This window comes from Panthera tigris, chromosome D2, assembly GCF_018350195.1.
Source record: "Panthera tigris isolate Pti1 chromosome D2, P.tigris_Pti1_mat1.1, whole genome shotgun sequence".
NCBI lineage: Eukaryota > Metazoa > Chordata > Mammalia > Carnivora > Felidae > Panthera > Panthera tigris.
The window spans coordinates 1935492-1960048 of NC_056670.1; the positions used below are offsets into that span (position 1 = coordinate 1935492).

Genomic DNA, 24557 nt, shown 5'->3' on the forward strand with positions numbered 1-24557 from the left:
GTGTGTTCGTTCTTCTTCTTCTTTTTCCACCAGTTGCTATGGTCTGAATGTTCGTATCCCCTAAAAATTCACATGTTGCAATCTCCATGACCTATGTAAAGGTATCAGGGGTGGGGCTTCTGGGAGGTGATTAGGCTGTGAAGGGGAAACCCTCATTAATGGGATTAGTGTCCTTACATAAGAGACCCCGCAGGGCTCCCTCACCCCTCCACGTAAGGGCGCACGAGAAGGACAGGGTTATGAGCCCAGAAGACCTCACCGGAATGTAACCATGCTGGTGTCTTCATTTCGGAAGTCCAGTCTTCATAAGGAAGCAAATTTCTGTGGTTCGTAAACTACCCGATTTATGGTATTTTGTTAGAGCAGCTTGAACAGACAAGGACGCTAGTCATACCTCTTCCATGGAAAGCATGTCTGCACCGGTCCTCTGCTTTGCCATCCTGAAGAGAGGGTGAGAGATCTTAATTTTAATTGATAAATTCTATTTGGTTTTGCAACAGAAAAAAAAAAAAAGGCCAATGATTTTACACCATCACAATTAGGCTAAACACTTAAAATAATGAGAAAGATGATTAATTTGATAATTTTTGTCTTTCAAAGTATTTGTCAAAGGAAAATACTCTTAATTCAATAAGTTGCAGTAATCATTTTGAAAATATGTGCTTTTTAGGGGCACCTGGGTGGCTCAGTCGGTTAAGCGGCCGACTTCAGCTCAGGTCATGATCTCGCGGTTCGTGGGTTCGAGCCCCGCATCGGGCTCTGTGATGACAGCTCGGAGCCTGGAGCCTCCTCCTTCGGATTCTGTGTCTCCCCATCTCTCTCTCTCAAAAACAAATATTGAAATTTTTTTTTTTTTAAAAAGAAAATACGTGCTTTTTAAAAGTCTTGAACAGTTATTTTGTGGAGCTGCACACAATTTGGAATTTACTCACGTCAGCCTCCCATTTACAGATTAACTGTGCATATTGTGTCTGTTGCTGGAGGGGTTGAGTGGCTTTTCCCAAGCTATTTAGTAGCAGAAAGAAGTGGAATCCAAATATTTGAACTAGTCGTTCAGGGCAAACGGTCGGTTAAGTGCAGACTCGCACAGCGGCTTTGTCACACACATCGCGGGTCAGCTCGGCCGTAGGGAGGACCCCTGTCCCCCACTTGGAGTGTGCTCTTCCTCAGTGGCCTAGGGAAGCGTGTGAGCGTGGAGCTTTCGTACCCGCTACTTTATTAAAGGCAACTAAGCAAACAGCAGCACAGTAGAGCTTGGGTACCCCGCAGGTGGGTTTGGGATTTGGCTCCGGTCTCTGGGCGGGGGCAGGGCCGGGAGGGGAATGTCTAGGAAGCGTCAATGGTGATCTCTTGAGACCGTCTTAGCTGGGTTGTAGACTCAGCCCATGATCTTAATTGCATTTGTGTGTGTGTTGTCTGTCTGTGTGTGTGTGTGAACGCGCAACCCGACAAACCGATTTAAAATATGGTGGAGCTGTTTTGTTAAGGGCGTGGTCCTTTATTTTATACAACTGAGTATTAGAGCTCAGTTTCATAGATCAGTTTTCCAGGTGGACCCAAGCACCAAACGGAGCTACTGCTGCATCACTGGTGATTGGCCAGACTGGTGGCTCCTGGACACGTGGAGGGAGGGGGCCGGGCGGTCAGAGGCAGGGATGCAAGGAGCCGGGTTCACGGGACGTGTCAGCACCGCAAACCTTTGAGGCCTGGAGTCCCAGAGGGAGGTGGCCGGACGGAGGTGGGGTGGGGGGTGGCTGAGGGGACGGGTCTCACTCAAACGTTTCTCTTAAGGCCCCAGCTGTGAAGACACAACCCAGAGAGGGCTTCCTGAGCTGAGGGCATTCATTAGAAATGAAACACAGGATGACCTCGAATCTCCTGTGCTTTCGTGGTGCTGAAATAAGTGTTGTTATTTTGGTCCCCCCTTTACCTTGTCTTACTGAAAGCAAATCTTTAAATACTATGTAGAGTAGGGGCGACTGGGTAGCTCCGTTGGTTAAGCATCATCTGACTTTGGCCCAGGTCACGATCTCCTGGTTTCCTGAGTTCCAGCCCCGTGTCGGGCCCTGTGCAGACAGCCTAGAGCCTGGAGCCTGCTTTGGATTCTGTGTCTCCCTCTCTCTCTCTCTGCCCCTCCCCCATTCATGCTTGCTTTCTCTCTCTCTGTCTGTCTCACTCTCGCTCTCTCTCCCTCTCAAAAATAAACACTTAAAATGAGATAAAATAAATAATATCTAGAATAATGAAAGTGTAAGTCTTCATCATCCCTTTCAGTCAAGCAGAAAATTTTATTTCTGCTCGGCTTTTATGTTCTGTCTGCTTAGCGACTTATTTAGCATCGAAAATCATGCAAACGTATGCAGACACAACGTCAACGAGCCCACCGTCTCGAAATGTCAGACTGACCTCAGTGATGGAAATCGGAAGGCTGGTTCCGTGGTGCCCTTTCTGAGCGATTTGTGATTGCCACTCACGAAGGCCCCCCTGCTCAGGGTCGCGCTGGAGAAGCGGGGCTCCCGCCACGCTGCCCCCTGCCGCCAAATCACTGCATGGCGAGGGGAGCCGCACCCGCGGGGCCCACGCACCCTGGGACACGTGCCTAAGGACAGAACTTCGGGGACGGGAACGGCGCCAAATGACTCAGTTCAAAGTGTGTTATACAGAACCGTGTGGTGCTCTTTTGGCCAGGATAGAGGCTCGTCACGGCACCTGCACTCACCTTATTCCTGCTCTGTGGGAGGGCGGTGGGGCACATGCTCTTCCTTGACCTTGTGTGTCATGGGTCACAGAAGGGAGAGCCTCAGGCGGCTTGGCAACTGTGACCGTTAAGTAACTGAAGTTTGAAATCCCGACTCTCTTTCTCCACCGTGGCCAACAGCTTGTGGGGCCCGCAGCACCCAGCCCCTTCCAGCACCCAAACGTCTCGTATGAGAGACAGGAGTTCGCTTGGGAAAGCACCGAAAATGGCTCAACGAAATAGTAATTAATCCCTCACGGTACTCATGGCTCACGGTCTTTAAAATGCTTTCACGCATCGTACCCACGTGAACCGTAGAACAGCTCCACACGGCAGAGGGTGTGGGTATAACTGTCTGCGGTGGGAGAGCACTGCGAGTGTAGCCTGCTCTCCCCTGGAAGTGTCAGCGTGTCCAGATGTGTGTGGTGCTGGGACACGCTCATTAGGAGTGTACCTGCCTGAAGGTCACAGAACCTCCGGGGAGAGATGTCTTTAGAGGGAAAAAGATGAAAGTTGCCAAGTTTACTTTCAAGGACGATGGATCGGGATCAGTAGGGTAGCATATTTACAAGCATAGAATCGTATTTATATCCGAGGTGTTCCTGGGACTCTGGACCCATAAAGGCGCATGTCCACGTCGTAGGGCAAGAGCGTCGCGACCAGAGTTTCTCTGTATCAGAAGTCCCCCCAAGATGTTGACTTTGCAGGACACGGGCAGCGTCCGCTGTGCAGGCAGAAGTGACCCCGCGTCCGTGAAGCCCGTGGGGGCAGGTGCTGGGAACTAGTCTGTGCAGGGCACACTCTCGCCGATGGTAGGCAGGGGCGTCTCCATTGGTTTGTCAGCCTGTGCTCCCCTCTGCACCCGCCCGAAACGGGGCCTCTCCCCCCATGGAGGACAGTCATGGGCAGAGGGCCCACGCCACAGTGAAGCTGTCTGCTTGCTTCTGTTGCGCGCTCTGGGGTATCGCCGGTCCGGATCATTTTTAAATTTCTAAGTTTATGTATTCTTGAACCACAAGCATCGTTTAAACATTGAAGCCCAGGACCACTCTAAATGTAGGCCTTCATTTTGAGTCTCCTGGGCTTTTGTTCTCCTTTCATTTAACCTGCGATCTCCAGAACAGAAAGTTTTACATCTTTTTGGGGTAACAGGTGGATTTTTCTAACGTCTTCCTACATTGACGGTATTGGCTATCACGGGGTCAGCTCATACATGATACGCCGCGATGTCCACATAACATGCCATTGTGTCCACAAATTACGCCATTGTGTCCACATAATATGCCGCGATGTCCACATAATACATTGTGGTGTCCACGTAATAAGCTGTGATGTTCACATAATAGGCCGTGATGTGCTCCTGTCATTACCTGGCGCGTCTGTTCATGCATTGAGTCCTTCGCTCTGACAGCTCCCACTATCTCCACTCCAGACCCCCGGAGCACATTCTGTGTCTCTCCTGGAGTACGTTTTCAGTCCTCTTATTTCAGCCCCAATGCTCCCCCTGCCTTGGCAAAAGCAGGTGTGCACTGCCCTCTTGTCACTGGGGTAGACACGAGTCACACGAGGTGTGTTAGCACATTCTCTTTGTGAGCCCGGCTGTCCTCCACTTTGCAGAAACAGCGGTGTGTACGTCACTGTGCGGCCGGGGGCTCTTCCTGGGTATCGCACCCTGAACTGCGTCAGTGCTTCTCGTGACATCTTTGAGCAAGTACTGGATTCCTACCATGAGCCACAAAGCCTGGCCATGCTTTGTCCGTCACCAGCCTCTCCGGACAGATACCGCAGGTGCCGTCGCTGCCCGCGCTCTCTGTGCGGATCGGGGGTCCTGTAGGGTCCGGCCACCCAAACCCCTGCCGTCACGTCCTGCCTGCCCGGCCTACCTGTGCCTCAGAGTCTCTCAGATGCTGGAAAACCTATCACTTCTCAAAGGACACTGTCCCGCCTCCCCACATCCACACCCTGTGTCATCCTCTGCCTCATCGTGGCTAGAATGCTGGAGAAGGGCGGTGTGTGGCTTCCAGGTTTTGGTTACAAAAGGCTAAGTCTTCTGCCTCTGTGTCTGTCCCTCCCCACCTGCTCTGGAGAAAGCACTCGGGTGAGGGGTCCCACGGACAGACACCCTGGCGGGGCACTGATGTCTCTCACTGAGGCCCTGACAAGGCCTGTGGCTGGAGCCCCACGAGTTCCTCCCCTGTAACTCAGCCTGGAGATGACTTCCATCTTTGATCGCAGCCCGACGAGAGTCCTGTCTCCGGTGCGCTCCCGGATTCCTGACGCCCGAGAACTGGACAAAGCGGATGCTTACCACTCCACGCCATGAAATGTGGGGCGATGCAGTATTTTTTTTTTTAAGGAGCCGACAAATTGATTTCCTACAAGTTTCACCTGACAGGCAGAGCCCCTCCTGAGGAAACCAAGACCCTGAGAAGTGGCCAAACCTAAACGCTTGTATATTGGGTTAAACAAGGAGAAGCGATGGTGGACGACTAACTGAACTACATGGGGAGGCTAAAGGATGATGAGGATTTTAAAACCAACGAAACCAACCAACCAAGATCTGTTCTCCTCTAGAATTCTCTCCATTTCTCCTCCTGTCCTTGAGGATAAGAATGTCACTCCCCTGGTGGCATAGGAAAGACATCCTCGGGGGGTGGGGGTAGCCTGTGCTTTCTGGAAGGGAGCCTTGGTCTTTTCTCCATATTATATACTGGAGCCAGACTGGGAAAGCCAGACCTGGGACTGAAGTCCACTCTGCTGTTGAGAGTCTTTCTGAGAATTGAGTCCAGATGTAGAAAGAATCAGAGCCCAGAGGCTGAAATTGGGCCAGATCTTCGATGGTAATGGAATCCCTGGTGCCTCAGAATTCTTAATTATGTGACAGTTTTCTGCTTTGCTTCTATTAATCTAAGTGTGTCGTTTGTCACTTGTAGCTAAAACAATCTGCAATAACACATCCTCCAAACTTAGCTGGAGCCTTCAGGGAGCTGCCTTTATACTCAGGTTTTCCCTGTCGTCCGGGATCCGCTCATTCGTTCACTCTGCCAGACCGATGGCTGGACGCGATGTGTGTGTCGGTGAGTCTGGGGCACCCAGGAGACACGGTGCTTCTGGGTGCATGCGCCCCAGTGTTTCCGGGTGGGGCTGGCTCAGTAAAGCGGGTTGTCCTCCGGATGTGGGTGGGCACCCTCCACTCCTCGGAGGAAGCAGAGGAAGGCGAGGTTCGCCCTGTTTTGCCGACCACTTGAGCGGAGACACCAGTCTGGCCTGCCTGGGCTGTTCCTGCTTCTCAGGCCACGAGCGCTCCTGGCCTGCAGCTCACACACAGCCGATCTCGGGGCTTGTGTGCCTCCACAGTCACAGGAGCCCATTCATTACAATAAGTCTTTTCCTGTATACAAGTCCCATCAGTTCCCTTTGTCTAGAGAGGCCACACTGATGTCCTAGTTATTCTTTAAGACTCAGTTGAGATTGGGGCTCCCGGGCGGCTCAGTCGGCTAAATCTCCTACTCTTCGTTTCGGCTCAGGTCACGATCGCGTGGTTCATGGGATAGAGCCCCGCATTGGGCTCTGTGCTGACAGTGCAGGGCCTGCTTGGGATTCTCTCTTGCTCTCTCTCTCTATGTGCCTTCCCCACTTGTAGGTGTGTGCTCTCTTTCTCTCTGTCTCTCTCAAAAATAAATAAACTTAAAAAAAAGACTCCGTCAAGATTGATTTGTTTATTTTTGTTTAAAGACTCTTCTGATCATTGCAAATCCACTGATACATCCACGTTCTTTGGACAAACCATTAGATGAATTTGGCTCTTAGAATAACCTATTTCTACGTATTTGACCTAGTGTCAAAAGAAATGGTGTATTAAAATAATAACCATTCATTCATTCATGACATAGTAGTTTCTAATTATGTGTCCCAAAGAAGGAAGTTCGTATTTGATGTAGTACTCAGGGAAATAATTATTCTTCTATATTGAATTATAACCATTTGTCACTGTAGCCTCATAAGCCACTAGTACTCACCAAAGAGAGGTGATACACTTGATTTATGGACCTGTGATAGGTATACCAGTATTAAATGCCTTTTCTGATTTTTAGAATATCATCGTAATTAGTAATGAACTTTTTTTTTACCAGACATCTCTCTGAATGGCAGTCAAAATCATAGCTAACTTTATTTATCTTTTTATGAACACATTAAAAATAAAGATAGAATTTTCTCCTTTTATACAAACCTTACTGAAATAAACGCTTACTCAGAAGCTTGGGAAATAACCTGGCATCTTCTCCCAAATAAAACGCATATGCTTTGCTGCATGTGATAAGCACTTAGAAACAATAGACGGGTCAATTTATTTCATATTTCACACTGTAGTTTTTAAATATGTGCCAAATGCCAACAGTCATGAAGAGCAGTGGGGCTCAATGATCCCAGGATGAAGAGAACCTCTCCCTGGCCGGTGACTGGGAACCAGCACAGCCACATGGGGTGGACGCCCTCTTCCACGCCTATGTCTCCAGGGGAAGCGCGAGAGAAAAGGGTGCAGCTCCTACCTCCCAGACTGTCATTATTTCCCTAAGTCCTCCAGGCCACTTCAGACAAAAGTACACTCTAACAAATGTCATTGGGTAAATAAAATATTTGAGACTTCTGGAAAATCTCCGGGTCTCTCTTCCAACTAAACTGACACCCCCATCCCTCCCATGAAGGTATGGTGGGGCTGCACTGATTCAGCAGAACTTTGGTGGCAAGATATTTATTAATTGTCTCAATGAGGAAAGGAAGAAAGCCAGAGAGCCAGGGAGTGGGGAGGGACGTTTAGAAGAAGAGAAAGCAGGCAAAATTCTGGGGAAAGTGCAAAATATCAGAATCACGTGTTATAAAATAAACATTCTTTATATATTTGAATGAGAATAGTTAAGCGTTTCACAAAATCATTTGTTATTCTTCTGGGAAATCCATCAAGACCACATTTTCCAGGATTCTGTGATGTCACTTGGGGCCGTGTGTCTAACCTGTACCCACGGGATGTTAGTTGCAGTAGTCACCTCATCCGAAGGGAAGTCCAGACTCCTTGACACGCCCTAGCCTGGAGTCCTATGCTTCTTGCTCACTCTCCCTCTCGCTCTCCCTCTCTCTCTCTCTCTTCCTCTCGAGAGACATTGGTGTTGACCTCCTGATTGGTGTTGAACGCGGCGGCCACTGGGGACATGTTAAGGTAAAATAAGCCGTGTCTCTGAATCCTCAAGAAGAGGAGAAGGGCTTACAGCAGAGCAGGAACAGTATCTATTTTTGGGCTTCATGTGAGCAAAACATAAACATCTCTCTCTATTTTGAGACATTTAGGACTTGGCTTTTAGAAACAGCCCATGTTGCTTTGTCCAGTATGAGGAAGGTGGGCTGCTTTTTTGTATCCCGTCTGAAAATAAAAGGTCAGAAGCACTTAGGAGTTAAAGAGAAGAAACAGTCACGAGAGAAATTTTCTTTTTTTCTCCTTTTCTTTATTTTACTTATCTTTTTTATAGGACACATCGTAAAATTAAGCAAAGTCACACGAAATGAAAATTAAGGGGCGCCTGGGTGGCTCAGCCAGTTGAATGTCTGACTTCAGCTCAGGTCATGATCTCGCGGTTTGTGAGTTCGAGCCCCACGTGGGGCTCTGTGCTGACAGCTCCGAGCCTGGAGCCTGCTTCGGGTCCTGCGTCTCCTCTCTCTCCGCCCCTCCCCTGCTCGCGCTCTGTCTCTCGAAAAGCAATTAAAGATTAAAAAGTTTTTAAGAGATGGAAATCAAACCATGCTTCTGCTTTTCTGTGAGTCGTTTTTCTATCCCGGGTTACCTGAATCATCTGTTGTCTCCAAGACCACGTAAAACTGATCAGGAATGGGACTTGCTAGCATACCGTGGAAAACAATCTTTTACTCTATCCTGAAATCACAGCAAATCTCATCAATATAGTAACTAGCAAAACCCATGGTCCAGCCAGGTTTTCTTACATCCTCAGTGTGGAAGTCAGAGGGAAGAGCATCCTGAAGCCGTAGGAACCTACCAGAGCCCTTTTCTGCAACCAGCAGTCTATTTCCTTCCAAAGCTGAAAAGCCAGTGCAATCAAGTGCGGACCCAGCTGGACATCTCACTCTTACTCTTTTGTTACAGGCAGTCGGAGGACCTGTAACAGAGGTCTCAACGTGGCCCGTTAATGCGGCCCATTCGGGGGTTGCCACTGCTTTCCTTATGATGGAGAAGTGGATGATGGAAGCACAGGCAGTTCAGCATACTTGCGTTCGTTCATTCATTCGTTCACCCGTTCATTCATTGCCACCGAGCAAGCCCTGTGGTAGGCACTGGTGATTGGTGATCCAGCACCAACCTGTTGGTGGAATAAGACCAACAGGCTTTGTGGGACTCACCTTCACATGGGAAATCGGGCTTCGGACACCACCAGTCCTCACTCACGGGGCCAGAGCAAGCGCGGACGCCAGCTCTCCGGTGAGCGACCGTGATTTCCAAGTGCACGTCACAAAAGGCGTTTTGGCGTCTTTCTCAATGGGCCAGCTTGATATCCTAGTCCCTCTGCGGTGTCCTAAGTGCAAGAATGGGAAGATAGACATTTTAATTAAAATACATTGTTTGCTGAGTTTGAAACCGCAAGAACTTATTTATTTATTCCCAACGTAGAAACTCTAGTCCCTGACAAAACGTGGCTCGGACGCTGGTTTGGTTAAGGGAATAGAGGGAGGTGGGCATACTTGAGAAGTTTCTAGATGGAGATACTCCGTTTGTGAGGCGCATCAGCCAGTAGGTTAGGCAGAAGATTATTTAAGTGGATCTGAGATCTCTACATTTTTATTTTTTTTTTGTTTTTATCTGTGATAAAGGCAGATATGGTACACTAAAAATAACAATGAGCTTAGAACCGAAAGGTATAGAAACCAATCCTAACCCCAACGGAAATGGTCACATGACCCTCAGTATTCAAGTCTCCATTGCCTCGACTGTAAATAATGCTTCAAATTCTGTGCTAACGCACGACTCACACTGACCTGTGACATTTCATGCAAATCACGGCCATCCTGCGGGCAAGGTCGTGTGGTTGTTGAGCATATGGCAGAGGCGGGTTTGATTCTTGGCTGCGAGGATGCCTGCTAATCACATAATCACATCACTTCAAACAAGGGATTAAGTCTTCAGCATCTCTATTTCCTCGTCAGTGAAGTACCTATAATATTGCTCCCCTCCCCAGAAGTTTTGCGACTATTCCATGAAAGAAGCATGATCAGTACCTAAAACATTTTAACTCCTTGAGAAATATATGTAGGTTATTGTGACTTTTCACCACTTTGAATCATGAAACACAAATAAAGATTATGTGAAGAAAAGTACTTGAAAACCTCTGCATACTTTATAAATGTCACATATAATCATGCGGTCTGGTTCCAGAAAACGAGGGCACACTTGATTAAAACACCGTGTAAAGGGCTTCTGAAGTAGTATTCCCGTTTTCCGGAATCTTCCTCTCATTCTCCAGCTTCTGAGTCTCCAACACTGCCTTTGAGCATAGGATTGTTGAGTGTTTATCCAGTACTTATCGAAGTATTAATTGAAATAGGTTTTATTTTCTTTGCATTTGCGCATGGCGTTGGAGCCTGTTAGCTAAGTTTGCGGATTAAAGAAAAGGATGACTGTTTCTGTAAGCTGCAAGTGAACCTTAAAAGCTTCAATTATTACACATTTGCCGCTATAATTGCTTCTGTTTCGGAGACTAACATGGAAGATTACTCAAGATTAACTTTGCCAAACTCCTTGTGAATTCATAATGACAGGGGACAGTAACTGAATGTTCAATGCCTGGACACTCTTTAACTAGATGTCCTTAAAACCAGGGAGGTTTGGGTCTGAAAGCAGCTCTGAGGAGTGTCGTAGACTTTGCCCCTGGTGGAACCTGCCAGGAAGCTGAGGTAACAGACCGGGGTTGGTTTGCATCAGGACCTGATACCTGAATGAAATTCAGTTCCTTTCCCACTAAACTGCAGGACGCCTTGGATACCGCATATTCTTTGAGATCAGAATGCAGAAAAGATTTAGTGTAAAGAAAGTGAAGAATAATTCACAGAAATACAGGAAATTCTAAGCAGAACATAGGAATATAGTATGATTGAGCAAATGATCAATAATAGGTCTGGCTTTATTAACACAAATATAATTTTCTCTGCATTAAGTTACATTAGTCCCTTCTGCTTAGAGTTATCTCCCAAAATATTAGGATTACCAAATATTAGGATGAATTTCATGATGAAAACTAATGTAATGCTTTAGGGAATACTAAGGACATTATTAGAAATTTGGGGTAAATATGGGCATCTGCGTGGCTCAGTTGGTTAAGGGTCTGACTTCGACTCAGGTCGTGATCTCAAAGTTTGTACGTTTGAGCCCCACAATCGGGCTCTGTGTTGACAGCTTGGAGCCTGGAGCTTGCTTCGGGTTCTAGGTCTACCTCTGTCTGTCCCTCCCCTGCTCTCACTCTGTCTCTCTTTCTCTCTCTCAAGAATAAATAAGCCTTAAAAAAAAAAGGAAATGCTGGGTAAATATATTTAATGATTTTATGAGTGACTGATCACTACTCATACAATTAGTGAAAGAAACATCGTCCTTCTACCTGGTAGAGTTCTTGGAACATGGTAGATAATAAATGATCGTTGAATGACCGACTATGTAAGTGAGTAAATGAACTAATGGATGACCTAAGGTAGTAACTTATTGAATAATGCTCTCTTAATCTGATGTGTGGAAAGTACTCTTGAAAATTAGATAGGAAGTCTCCAGGGAACCACTGTGTCTTCCGAATGTTAATTTCCCACGCATCCCTCTAGAGTGATTACCAGCAGGATTACCTTCAGTTTGGAGAAATGAATGTGGGAGGAAACAAGAAGGGGGGGGTAGATAGAAGGAGTAAGAGGGAGGTGCCAGTGCTCTCCTGCACACCTGTTCTGAGCATGCTCTTGTAGCTTGACTGGAACCGTGTGGCGTTGAGAATGGCAAAACAGCTGGGCAGATGGACAGATTCTCTCAGTGTTATGGTAGATTCATTCCCAGAAGAGAAATGATATGAGTGACCGGGAATTATATAATAGCTATATGACAATAGCTGCATGAGTTGTTCATGGTAGTTGTTACCACGTGATAAAGCTATAGAAATTCCATGTAATAAGTGAACAAAGTAAATTAGGCAAACAGGTTGTATTTCCTAATTCATCGTGTTTCTTCCCAGTCTCAATTTACTGTACAGATCTGGAATGTAGTGGTTGAGTGGGCCCCACATGTGCGTATGATTCTCTATTTACCTCATTTGCTGACTGGTTGTCCTTCAGGCTATGATCGCTGATGCCCCTGCCTGCCTCTCTCCTCCAGCCACTTATTAATCTCACAGGGATTTAGTTTCCTGCCGCACCTCGCTTGTTAAAGCTTGGGCAACTGAAATCTTCACAAGAATTTCATACAGATTGCAGGAGTCCAGAAAAGATCCACTTAAATCCTTACTTCCTGATATACCTTGGGGAGAAGTGGTTTCTTGTTTCACACACATTTATGCCAAATGTGCTATTTTGAAATAAGTTTGACAGGTCAAATTGCTCTCCATGTGAAGTCTTTTGACATCAGGAATATCAAAGAATTTCTCAAATGGCTATAGGCCTGTTTTGTCTTTACCCTTTATTTTCTAGGTTTCTCTTGGACACTTGGCTTTTGGGGTAAAGGATCTCAGACCGTTAGTAAGTGAACAGTTATTCTTGCTTCTACATTCTCATTGCAGGCTTTACAAAAATGCAAATACACAAAGTCACCTCATATCTCACCTTTGAAGTGATAAGGGTAGATCTTGTGTCTGTCTCAGACATTGGTGGCTTTCAAAGCCTCGCGGGATTTTGCTGTCCATTCCATTGCTGACTGGTGCATTTCAGAAATATCTCAAAAATCTCCAGCACCACTGAGCTCAGCTCCTGCCATAGTTTAGTTGTTCTATTGAGAGTATCCTGTTAGATTCATGAAAATGAACAAAGTTAAAGCTAAAAATAAACACACATTGAATAATTGTATTGATGTTTTCATTTTTATTTATTTATTTTTAAAAAAAATTTTTTTAACGTTTATTTATTTTTGAGACAGAGAGAGAGCATGAATGGGGGAGGGTCAGAGAGAGAGGGAGACACAGAATCTGAAACAGGCTCCAGGCTCTGAGCAGTCAGCACAGAGCCCGACGCGGGGCTCGAACTCACGGACCGTGAGATCATGACCTGAGCCGAAGTTGGCCACCCAACTGACCGAGCTACCCAGGTGCCCCATGATGTTTTCATTTTTAATGGATCATTCTATTTTTATACTTTAAAATTATTTTTGTATCATAAAGATAGATTTTCTAAAGTTGATTTAATCAGAATTTTAGTTTTGCCCCTCCCTAATTATTAGGGAAAGTAAAATAACCATTTTAGTGATTGCTATTTTCCTAGTGCTGGATAAAGTGTCTAACACACAGTAGGGGCTCAATAAATATCGGTAGAATGGATAAACTGTAACAAAACTTGGAAATATTTATGTCACATGTCCGAGAATAAAACTATTGAATTATACTTCTTAGAGGGGAAGTAAAGATCCAAATACGCATCAGGCCTAGTTTCTAACCTGACAGTTTTCACATGTAATGGGGTAGATTGGATACCCAAGACTTACTATAATGCAAAATGGCGAGTACTAAATAAAATGTACCAAAAATTATTATTAAACACAGGTGCCGATGCTGTTTGGCCAGCACTGTTGCCATGGACAATTTATTCAACCTCTTGAACCCAGTGTTATTATCTGTGAATTGTAGTTAATATCTGTTTATATTGCATGAGTACTAAATGAGTTGATGAAGGTGACATCCCTACTATAATGCTTGGCTCAGAGTAGGCAATCCATGCAGATTTGAGATACAATAGAAAATACGATAATGTATTCAACAAATGTGCTTTGAAAACTTACTAGGGCATCATACTGATAACTATCTCAAATTTCAAAAGGGGGAAAAAGGCATGATTTTTGCAACTGAGCATCTCACATCCCTGTGCTTTTATAAATGCTGCGTGCCGTAAATAGGTTCCTGTGCCAAGCTCTTTGCTTGGGGCTGGAAACGGTATGAAAATATAGTCAACCGTGGTGTGTGTGTGTGTGTGTGTGTGTGTGTGTGTGTGTGAGAGAGAGAGAGAGAGAGAGAGAGAGAGAGACAGAGAGAGAGACAGAGAGACAGAGAGACAGAGGGAGAGAGGGAGAGAGAGAGATGGAGAAGTAGCATTCTGGGAAGGTGAGGAACCAGGTCTTGCAAAAGTCCTGAGTCACGGAAGCCTGGCGTGGATGAGGAAGCAGGAGATCCAAGTGGCCACCTTCCTGGAGGTAAGAGAGATGGTGTGAGGTGAGGTGGCACAGTTAGGGCAATTTATACAGAACTTTTGATAATTTGTATCTCTCTCTCTCTCTCTCTCTCTCTCTCTCTCTCTCTCTCTCTATCAAAACACGTAACCATCAAACAGTTTAAGTAAGATTGGGGAGATATAGATAGTGTGGGCCACGCTGATTATTTTGTTTAAAAATTATTCATTTGAGACGCCCAGTGTTAGCTCCAACATGTAAAGGGACTAGAGGTTGTCAGTCCTACCCTTACCACCAGAAAGAAGCTGGGAGATTTTAAAATCAGTGCCTTTTCTGGGACCCGTTAGAGAGATAAGGTTGCAGGGCAAACGACTGTGCTGTAACGGGTGATGGAGCAGACGTCTGCCCGCTGGGAGCAGAAGCCACAGGCGCCATAACTGGAAGCAGGAAACGGGTCGTAAATGTGAGGAGTTGCCGGAGGTGTGTGTGGACTACGGAGAGAATGGGGAATTCCTGGGAGCCCAGCATTAGGGACCACACTTTCCTGGGCTTTTCCTCCAGGAACCCCTGGATGGTGTCAAGGGGAAGAGTCAAGAAAAGTCCTTCGGGGCTTCAGCAGGGGAGGGAAGATTGCCAGTTCGCACACACTCCCAGAGTGTTTTCCAGGACAAAGGCATATTCTCCGAGGGAGAGGCTTTATCCTCCAGGGGAAAGAGGAGAGTTTAGAAACACTTGTGAATTTGGTAGCCCATGGACAGCAGCTGAGGCAATGACCAGAACTGGGTCCTATGGTCATGGAATGCTCCCACTCCGCCTCACTTTGCCACCCACAAACAGGACGTCAGAGCAAACACAGTTCATCTCAGCTGAAAGAGCTGCGAAGTACAGACGTTATCTGAGGAAGAGGGCTTCGGGGAATCCCAACAGCAACAGAGACAAAACAAGAACAAAGGAGAAACCCAAGTCTCTGAAGGCTACACCTACAGCAAACACAAACAAAACTCATAGCCGGATGAACCCCAACCTCACACCCTTAACCCCAAGTTCCTTTGCTCAGTACGCCATGCCTGGCTTTTAACGATAGCAATGAAAAGAGTCAAAGTGTGGCAAAAGGAAGAAAAACAGCCTGAAGAGACAAAGGAGGCACCAGAGCCAGACTCATCTATGGTTTTAATGGAAAAAGTAGACACCGTGGAAAAAAAGGTGTATAACATAAAGAGAAATGGATACTGTGATAAAATCAGAATAAAATGTTAGAAATATAAACCAGTGTAACAGAAATGGAGTGGGCCTGGGGCGCCTGGGTGGGTCAGTGGGTTAAGCGTCTGACTTTAATTTCAGCTCAGGTCATGATCTCACAGTTCATAGGTTCAAGCCTCCCATTGGACTCTGCACTGACAGCATGGAGCCTGCTTGGCATTCTCTCTCTCTGCCCCTCCCCTGCTTGTGCTCTTTCTCACTCCCTGGCTCTCTCCCTCTCAAAATAAATCAATAAACTTAAAAAAAAAGAAAGAAAAAAGAAAGAAATGGAGTATGCCTTTGATGGGCTTATAATCACTAGATCAGAAATAACTGAGGAAATAATTAGTGACATGGAAAATATGCCAGTAGAAACTTCCCAAACTAAAAGTTAATGAGAAATAATAATGAAAAAAAAAAGAGTCCACCCTCCTTCCAATAAGTGATGGGACAAAAAGGCAGGAAAGAAGATGTGCCAAACTAAATAGCACTACCAATCAACTCAAAATAATCGGCATTTTTAGAAAACACATATTCTTCTCCAGTTCATGGACCATTGTCCAATGTAAACCACATTTTGGGCAATGAAACATAACGAGGAATTTAAGAGACTAGAAATCATACAAAGTATGTCTTCAGACCATAATGAGATTAAAGTAGAAATCGGTAACAGAAAGATAGCAGGAAAATACTCCCAAGTTTCTGGAGATTTAAAAGCACCCTTCTAGATAACACGAAGATCAAAAAAGATGTTACTAAAAATATTTTAAAATATTTTCTTATTTCCCTTAATTAAAGTAAAAATAGAACTTGGCAGAACTTGTGGTATGCAGCACAAGCAGCATATATTGTAAAAGATAAAATTAACAATCGAAGCCTCCACACTAGGGAGCTAGGGGAAGAAGAGTGCATTAAGCCTAATAAGCAAGAAGAAGAGAAATAATAAAAATTAAATCAGAAAGCAATGAACTTGACAGCAGGAAAAAATAGAATCAGTGAAATAAAAGCTAATCATTTGGAAATATCAGTAAAAATGGTAAACATCCAGCCGGACTGGTGAGAGAAAGAGAGAGAGAAGACACACGTTTCCAACATCAAAAATCTAACAGGAGTCATCACTGCCAACTCCAAGGACAACAAAAAGAATAATGAAAGAATAATAGCAACAACCCTATACTACAAATTTGACAACTTCAATGAAATGGAAAATTTTCTTGAAAGACACAAACTACTAAAACTCACACAAGGAGAAACAGATAACCTGAATAGCCCTATATTTATTTTTTAAATGTAATGCGTTATTAACAGCCTTCTAAAAGGAAACATCGGTCTGGATGGTTTTACAAGTGAATTCTTCCAAATTTTTAAGTAAGAAATGGTACCAAGCAAGCAGGGGAGAGGGCCAGAGGGAGAATGAGAGAGATTCGTAAGCAGGTTCCACATTCTGTGCAGAGCCCAGCACGGGGTTCGATCCCATGACCCTGGGATCATGACCGGAGCCAAAGTCAAGAGTCAGTTGCTTTACCAACTGAGTCACCCAGGCGCCCCTTTCCTGTTTTAGATTTTACACACATTATTGGACAACTATTTTCCAACTCTGTTCTAACTCCTGCTCATCATTCAGGACTTTTAATAGAGCGCCTTCACTGAAATGAGAAGTCTAAACTAGGTCTCACTGTTATCCTAATTCACTACACCTTTTACCTGTCCTTCAAAGCGCTTATCACATTTTAAATTAGTGCATGTAAGGCAGTTTTAAAATGTTTCCAAAATCTTTGGCACTCCTCCTATTGAGAAGGTGGTTGTCCGTTCCCTTCCCTTGAATTCAGGTCAATGCTAGGGATTCACTTGTAAGCAATAGAACGGATCTGATGTGATGCAAGGTTTACTTTGAAGACAGAAAAGCCCTAGAGGATAATGCAGACACCATCTGACTCTACATGGATGTTAGCTCTGGGAAAAGCCAAGCACCATGTACGAAGTCTGTTTTGAGAAAGTCCTGCTTACAGAGGCCACCTGTAGGAACTCTAGTCAACAGCTGAGCTGAGTTCCCTGCTGCCAGCCATGGGGCTGCGTCATCTTGGAGATCCAGCCCAAAAAAACATGGATGGCTGCATCCCAGGCCAACACCTGACCATAACTGCATATGTGACCCCAAGAAAGACCTGCTCGTTCACTCTCCCTAGAACCGTGACCCACAACATAAAACGCTTACGCTAAGTTTGGGGGTAATGTGTTATGCAGCAAGAAAGTAACCAAAATAATAGGTACATAGTGACTATGTTTGATAACTTGTCCTCTGTGGTGCAGTATATATGTATGTGGAGAATCACTATGCCTGCCTGTTCAACGCCATGCCCCCAGTACAGAGGATGGAGCACTTAATATATTAATGTTGAAAGAATGATGCTGATATGTAATAGCTTCACAAAACATTTAAAATGTTTATTATTATAACCCTGCATTAAAACATTTATTATTGTAAAATGTTATATAATTCACTCAATATCGATCCTTTTATGAATATGCTAAAAACGTCTTCAGAGTTTTAATATACAGTACCCATGTGTGTAACACACACATTTGATTCCCAGAATATATTTAAACTGTATCACGGTGGATTTTATTCTTTCAAATAACTTCAACTACAATCCAGCTTCATACGTTGCTGGTTAGATTGTACAATGGTGTAACCACTCTGGAAAGAAGTTTAGCAGTTTTTAAATTTTAAAAATAATTTTCTAATTTACCATATGACGGATTTTTACTCCAAGATGTCCAGGATAAATGAAAACACATGTATACGTAAATATATAAACATATATACATATATATACGTGTATATATACACATATATATACATATATATACACACACACACATATATATATACACGCACACGTGCACACACACACACATATACAGGATGTTTGTAGCAGAATTATTTATAATAGCAAAAAGCAGAGGTAGCCCACAAGCCCATCAACTTCTGAATGGATAAACAAATTGTGGTATATCCATACAATGGAAAACTATTTGGAAGAAAAAAAAAAGAATACTGATGTATGTTTTAATGTGGATGAATTCCAAACTAAATGAAATGACCCAGAGACAAACACTACAAATTATGTGCTTCCATGTATATGAAATATCCATAAAAAGCAAATCTGTACAGACGGAACGTAGATTCATGGTTGTCTACAGCTTGGGAGTGATTACAAATGGGCAAGAGTACTCTTTGTGGGGGTCATAAAAATGTTTTAAAATTTGTAGCAATGCTTGTACAACTCTGGATTTTTACCCAAAAAAAAAAATCATTGAATTTCAAATAAGATGAATGAATTTTATGGTGTATAAATCATCCCTTAGAGCAAAGAAAATGTAGCATATTAGAGCACCAAACCATTGTCTTGTTTTTGAACACAGTATTACAGGGGTCAGGTACTCCTAGTTTCAATGAAGAAGAGGAGTTGCTAGAATTATCTGGGAATTTTCAGAAACATACTTCTGAATGTGATTTACCACATGGACAAATTCAAAAAATCTTTTTTGTGGGGGGGGGGGGTAAATATACATAATGTTGTAAAACAGCCAGGTAAGTACAAAAGAAAGAACTAAACAAAGGGAGAAGGACAAAATGGAATGAGTTAACAGAAAAATGGAAGCAATTTGTAGCCTATGGGGAGCAAAGGAAACTTAGAAAAATCAATATCTCAAATGGTGCACCGGCTACAGGAATAGCATGAGTTTACTGTTCTATCAACTCTCTTTCAACATACTTTCAAAATCCTGTGGTGAAAAACACATTAAGAAAGTGTGATTCACCAATGTAGAAAAAAAGACACCTGAGTACATCTTGAGGCAAGAGAAAACAAGAAAATTGATCAGGGAATGAGACCTTGTCTATGTGATAAATCAGAGAGACTGATATCTATCTCCAGTAACCGCTGAAAATTAACATAAATATGTTAATGAATTCAACTGATGAAGTTACTTCTCTGTTGTAAAACATGGTGTCCCTTTGGGACACATGTTGTGGTACTGAGCAGCAAGATGAGTGTAGAAGACAGTAATAAAACAGCCGTAATTAGAAATTTTATTCTAAAATTCTAAAAAATTTAATTTTGAATATAACCTAACTCATAAGTAGTTTTATACACCTACTGTAAAGAGTGCTAAATTCACACTACAAATTATGACTTAAACAGAGAAAAAAAAAAAAGAACAGATTTCCTGAGGTGTTTTTGTCATATAATGCTACAAGATTGGTCACATTAAAAAAAAATTTTTTTTGAAATGAAATAATGAACCACCTCTTTGGGAGAGAACATCACTGAGCAATGATCTTTTATGAATAGTGATCTTTTCATGTGTGGTGAGAGCTTTAAAACTTGCAGCTCATTTGGATGAAAATAGGGCTCTTCTTTATTAAACTTTATATTGGTCTGCAATTAATGCCTCTTGATTTCTCTGGATCACCATTAAATCATATATAATGTTCCAGGGACACAAGGATATAGTCATGGGTGTTGAGTTTTTGAATTACACCAAATGGACTAATGTTTGAATTTCCAGGAATTACTGAATAATTCTTCCTTCAACATTGATGGAACCTTCTTGTTTCTATCATGTGTCTTATTTGAAAACAACCACTCACTTCCTGCTTCTAAACTACCTTGTGATGAGATCCAGAGCTAAACAGAATACCAGAATAGCAAAAGGAAAAATAAGGCCTTTTAATAATTAAATGCAATTTAACATATGGCGTGAGATCAGGGGTGTCCAGACCAAAGTTTTCAGAGTCCATTCCCCTTGCAAATGGATTAAAATACATAGGAATTTAACCCAATATTCAGACATTTTGTATTGACTTACTTTTATAATTAATCTATGGTTTTAAAAGTTGAGTTTGGTAGTCTGAGTACTTGATAAGTAAAATGTCACTTAATTGATATCCTAAAGTTTTTTTAATGTAACCAATTTTCCATTCAATCTTTCAGAAATAGTTTTCTCAAGTCAGACTGAATATGTGAAAATAATGTCATTCCAATTATTTTCAAATGTTTGCCCAATTTCTATATTTTTATGTATTATATTCCCAATCCTTCAATTTGCATTCTACTCTGCAATTTCTCATTTGTATTTCTTCTTTTGTCCTTAAATAAAATTTTCTAAAGTCGAGAACAGTGTCCAAATTAGGACCCGAATGCCAAATTATTGGAAAGATTATTCTCTTACTCCCGCTCATGTAGCTTTTGCTGACTGACACTGAAAATGGCCTTATTTATCCCCGTAGAATTTAGTGTTTGTGTGCTCAAATCTGAATTGTCTTCTTAGCACTTGAGAAGTTTTTTCTTCTATAAGAACGGAAAAAAATAATTCTCAATAACAAATTTTGATGTTCTTCAACATGGGAAAACCCTTAACCAGGGCCCCTGATTGAGAATTGCCCACTGTTGGCATTTTGTGACCAGTAACACTCATGGTGTCAGTGATGGAGGGAGAATGACATCTGCTAACTCATGTAAAGCAACTACAGAAAAAATCAATGAGTCAATGAATTAATTTTATTTTTTATCCAGTTTCTCCAACTACCAACCAACTTCCTCCAGTGTCTTGTAAAAACCGAGGATCAAACTATTTCATGCCATGCAGTGTAAACATGGGAAACAATTTTGAAAGATAGTAAGAGTAAAGACTGACCACATAAGAGCCTAAAGAAAAATTCTCAAGTAGACTTCTCATTGAGGACTCTCTACCTTTTAAATGTGTAGTATTTTTGATATCCTTCAAGTCAATTAAGAGACAAAACCCCCACATATTTCAAGGGTATCCTATTTCTTGTATTGTGACAAAACAGTCTCAAAAACTTCTTCCTGGAACATCAATTTTATACGCCAGTTAAAAAAACAAATCCAGGTATTCAAAATAGCAAGTTACCATCAGGTAAACATTTTTGTTTCCTTGTCTCACAAATGAATCTGAAGTTATTTGAGAAATGAGAAGAGCGTGCATTATTTTGTGCCCAAGTTTTTGCCGTCCAGACTGTCATGGCACTCTGATGTGGAATCTAAGGGACCATCCTCAACCCCAGGGATTGGAAACTAGGTGACTGTAAGTCATGTCCTTCCCAGTGCGTTAGAGAAATGGTTGAATGTGGTAGAGACACCAACAAACTCGCTTTTTCCTGTAACTTCTCAAAAGCTGCACAATGCATTACTGCCTGTGAATAAATACTCTCAATGAGTATCTGGTTGGTATTAACAAGAGAACATTTTATATGAGAACTTGCATACGTGTTGAGGCACAATAGCCATTTTCTCTAATCTTTATGAGTCACGTAACAAATGACGATTCTTTCACTGAAATTGGAAAGAAGAATCTAGTCGCGTGCTGCCATGGATTTGGAAAGTGATCAGTGGCGACGAGATCAGTGTGAAAATGTTTAAATGTGCTTTAAGTTCCTGTGATGGACAGTGACGTGTCCACCAAAACCTAGTTCATTTCCCCACACACACTCTGTGAGGCCATATTTTATCATTTCCTTTGCACTGAAATGAGGCAATTTCCCGTGTCCTGGCCAAAAGAACGTGCAAATGGCTATCTCTGTCTGTGTCAGGCCCAGTGCTGGATATGGGGGTGTCTCCTTACCTTCTGGGATGACGGGGAGGACGCTGAGGACCCGGAGAACATAGGCCTCATGAGGGAGGAGTGCGAGTCCCTTCAGAGGCAGACGCAAGGCCGCTCGACCAGAACGCCTGCGCTGGCTGAGACATGAATGACTAACAAGCTGTCACTTCCCGAAGCTGTTGGTAAGTCGAGACGTATTTCCAGCAGCAGGTGATAACTCAGCTGATAGAGAAATGAGTTTTTTAGAGTAGGGCGCCGCCATGAGAAGCCAGACAGTGTTAGACGTTGCTTAGGAACTGGGTCTGTGGCAATGAGGAAGCAGGCCTGAAGGCTAGAGGTCCGCATTCTAAAGTGCCAACTAGTCAGTGAAATGTCATCTGCAGGCACCTGGAAGGCAGGGCGCGGGCCCGTGAGGCAGGTGGCCCAGGACAGCATAGGAAAGAACAAGCATGTCTGTGTGGTTTCGACGCTAGTGACTTCCTCCCGCAAGGCACGGCCGAAGAGAAGTGAACTCAGGCAGAAACGGGTCGCCTTTCAAAACCAGATTAAAGAGAACATCGGCTAGAGAGCAAGACCTTTTAACAAATAGAAAATTGTTCTCACATTCCCCCACTCATGCTAACATTCTCCCTCTACTCCACAATTATTTAAATACTTCCGTTTGCACGATATCCTGTAATTTGGCAATATTAACGTTACGTGTGTATTAAAAATGAGTTAATAGACACCAGGATTTGGCACATAGTAGCTCCTTAACTAGAGAGCAAGCATATTGTTTGTATTACTTTTTTCAAGCGCCGCCAAGCACACAGAAGACTGTCCAAATAGTAGACACTCAGACAATTATTGGGGAAAAGACAGTCACTCCAATAAATGATGTGGGGAAACCTAGATGGCCACATGCAAAAGCATGACACTGAACTAATTTTCTTATACCACACACAAAAAATAAACTAAAAATGGATTAAGGACCTAAATATGAGGCCTGAAATCATAAACCTCTTGAAAGAGAACAGAGGCAGTAATCTCTTGGACATCAGCCCTAACACCATATTTGTGGATATGTCTCATCAGGCAAGGGAAATAAAAGCAAAAGCAAACTATTGGGACTGCATCAAAACAAAAAGCTTCTGCACAGTGAAGGAAACAACAAAATAAAAAGGCAACCTGCAGAATGGGAAAAGATACTGCAAATGACATATCCAAAAGAAGATTAATATCCAAAATATGTAAAGGACTTATGAAACTCAATGCCCTAAAACAAATAACCCAATTAAAAATGGGCAGAAAACCTACAGATGGCCAACAGCATGCTGAAACATGTTCAGTCAGCATCACTCATCATCAGGGAAATGCAAATCAAAACCACAAGGAGATATGGCTTCACACCTGTCATAATGGCTAAAATCAACAACACAAGAAACAAAAAGTGTTGGTGCGGATATGGAGGAAAAGGAACCCTCGTGCCCTGTTGGTGGGACTACAAACCGGTGCAGCCTCTGTGGAAAGCAGTATGGAGGTTCCTTTAAAAAATTTGAAATAGAACTACCCTATCATCCAGTAATTCCAGTATTTACCCCAAGAAGATGAAGATACTAATTCGGGAAGATACATGCACCCCTGTGTCTATTTCAACATTACAACAGCAAAGATATAGAAGCAACCCGAGTGTCACAAACAGGTGAATGGAAAAGAAGAGGAGATATATTTACAATGGAATATGACTCAGCTGTAAAAAAAGAATGAAATCTTGCCATGCATGGCAACGTGGATGGACCTAGAGGGTATGATGCTAAGTGAAATAAGTCAGACAGAGGAAGACAAATACCAAATGATTTCTCTTACCTGTGGAATCTAAAACACAAAACAAAGAAATGGACTCACAAATACAGGGGACAAAGTAGTGGTTGCCAGAGGCGAGGGAGTGGGGGATTGGCAAAATAGATGAAGGAGATTAAGGGGCAGGGACTTTCAGTTATAAAATAAGTGAGTCACGGAGGTGGAGAGTTCAGCACAGGGCACGTGGTCAGTAGTAGTGTAATAACCTTGTGTGGTGACGGACGGTGACCACGCTTTCGGTGAGCACTGAGTGACGTATAGAACTGTTCGATCAGTACATTGTACACCCGAAACGAATATACACTGTAAGTCAATTATACTTCAGTAGTTAAAAAAATGAAAGACAGATGTCGAATACGTTTACATGCTCACATGTAAATTTTAAATGTATTACATTTTAAATATATTACATTTAAAACAGGTTAATTAAGGACAACTCAAGGCTTAAGCTTATATCCTGATAGTGTCGCGTACACACACGTAAGGGGAAAGAGAGGTCATACGTACAGGTAAGTCCTGGAAATGCGAAGAAATGATATATGTTTACACAGGTTCACGTATGTACAGGTTCCTGTGTGTGCAAAATCACAGCTGGCAGTCACGTGTTGACCTTTAGCTGGAGATCGTCAGGGACATCTATGTAGGAAATGAGGAGAGTTTATCAGGTCCTTATGGGGACCATGAGAAACAGGGCCTCCTCGGGGACAGGGTGTTAGG

General features: G+C 43.2%; 1 long non-coding RNA gene across 1 annotated transcript; it reads right to left on the bottom strand.

The window, feature by feature from the left end:
- Window positions 1-13990: 13990 nt before the first annotated feature.
- Window positions 13991-24462, bottom strand: LOC122231878. Its single transcript, XR_006209152.1, has 3 exons — window positions 24348-24462; window positions 22023-22223; window positions 13991-14150 (listed from the first exon to the last, which is right to left on the bottom strand). It is a non-coding gene; the product is annotated as an uncharacterized LOC122231878 (long non-coding RNA).
- Window positions 24463-24557: the final 95 nt, after the last annotated feature.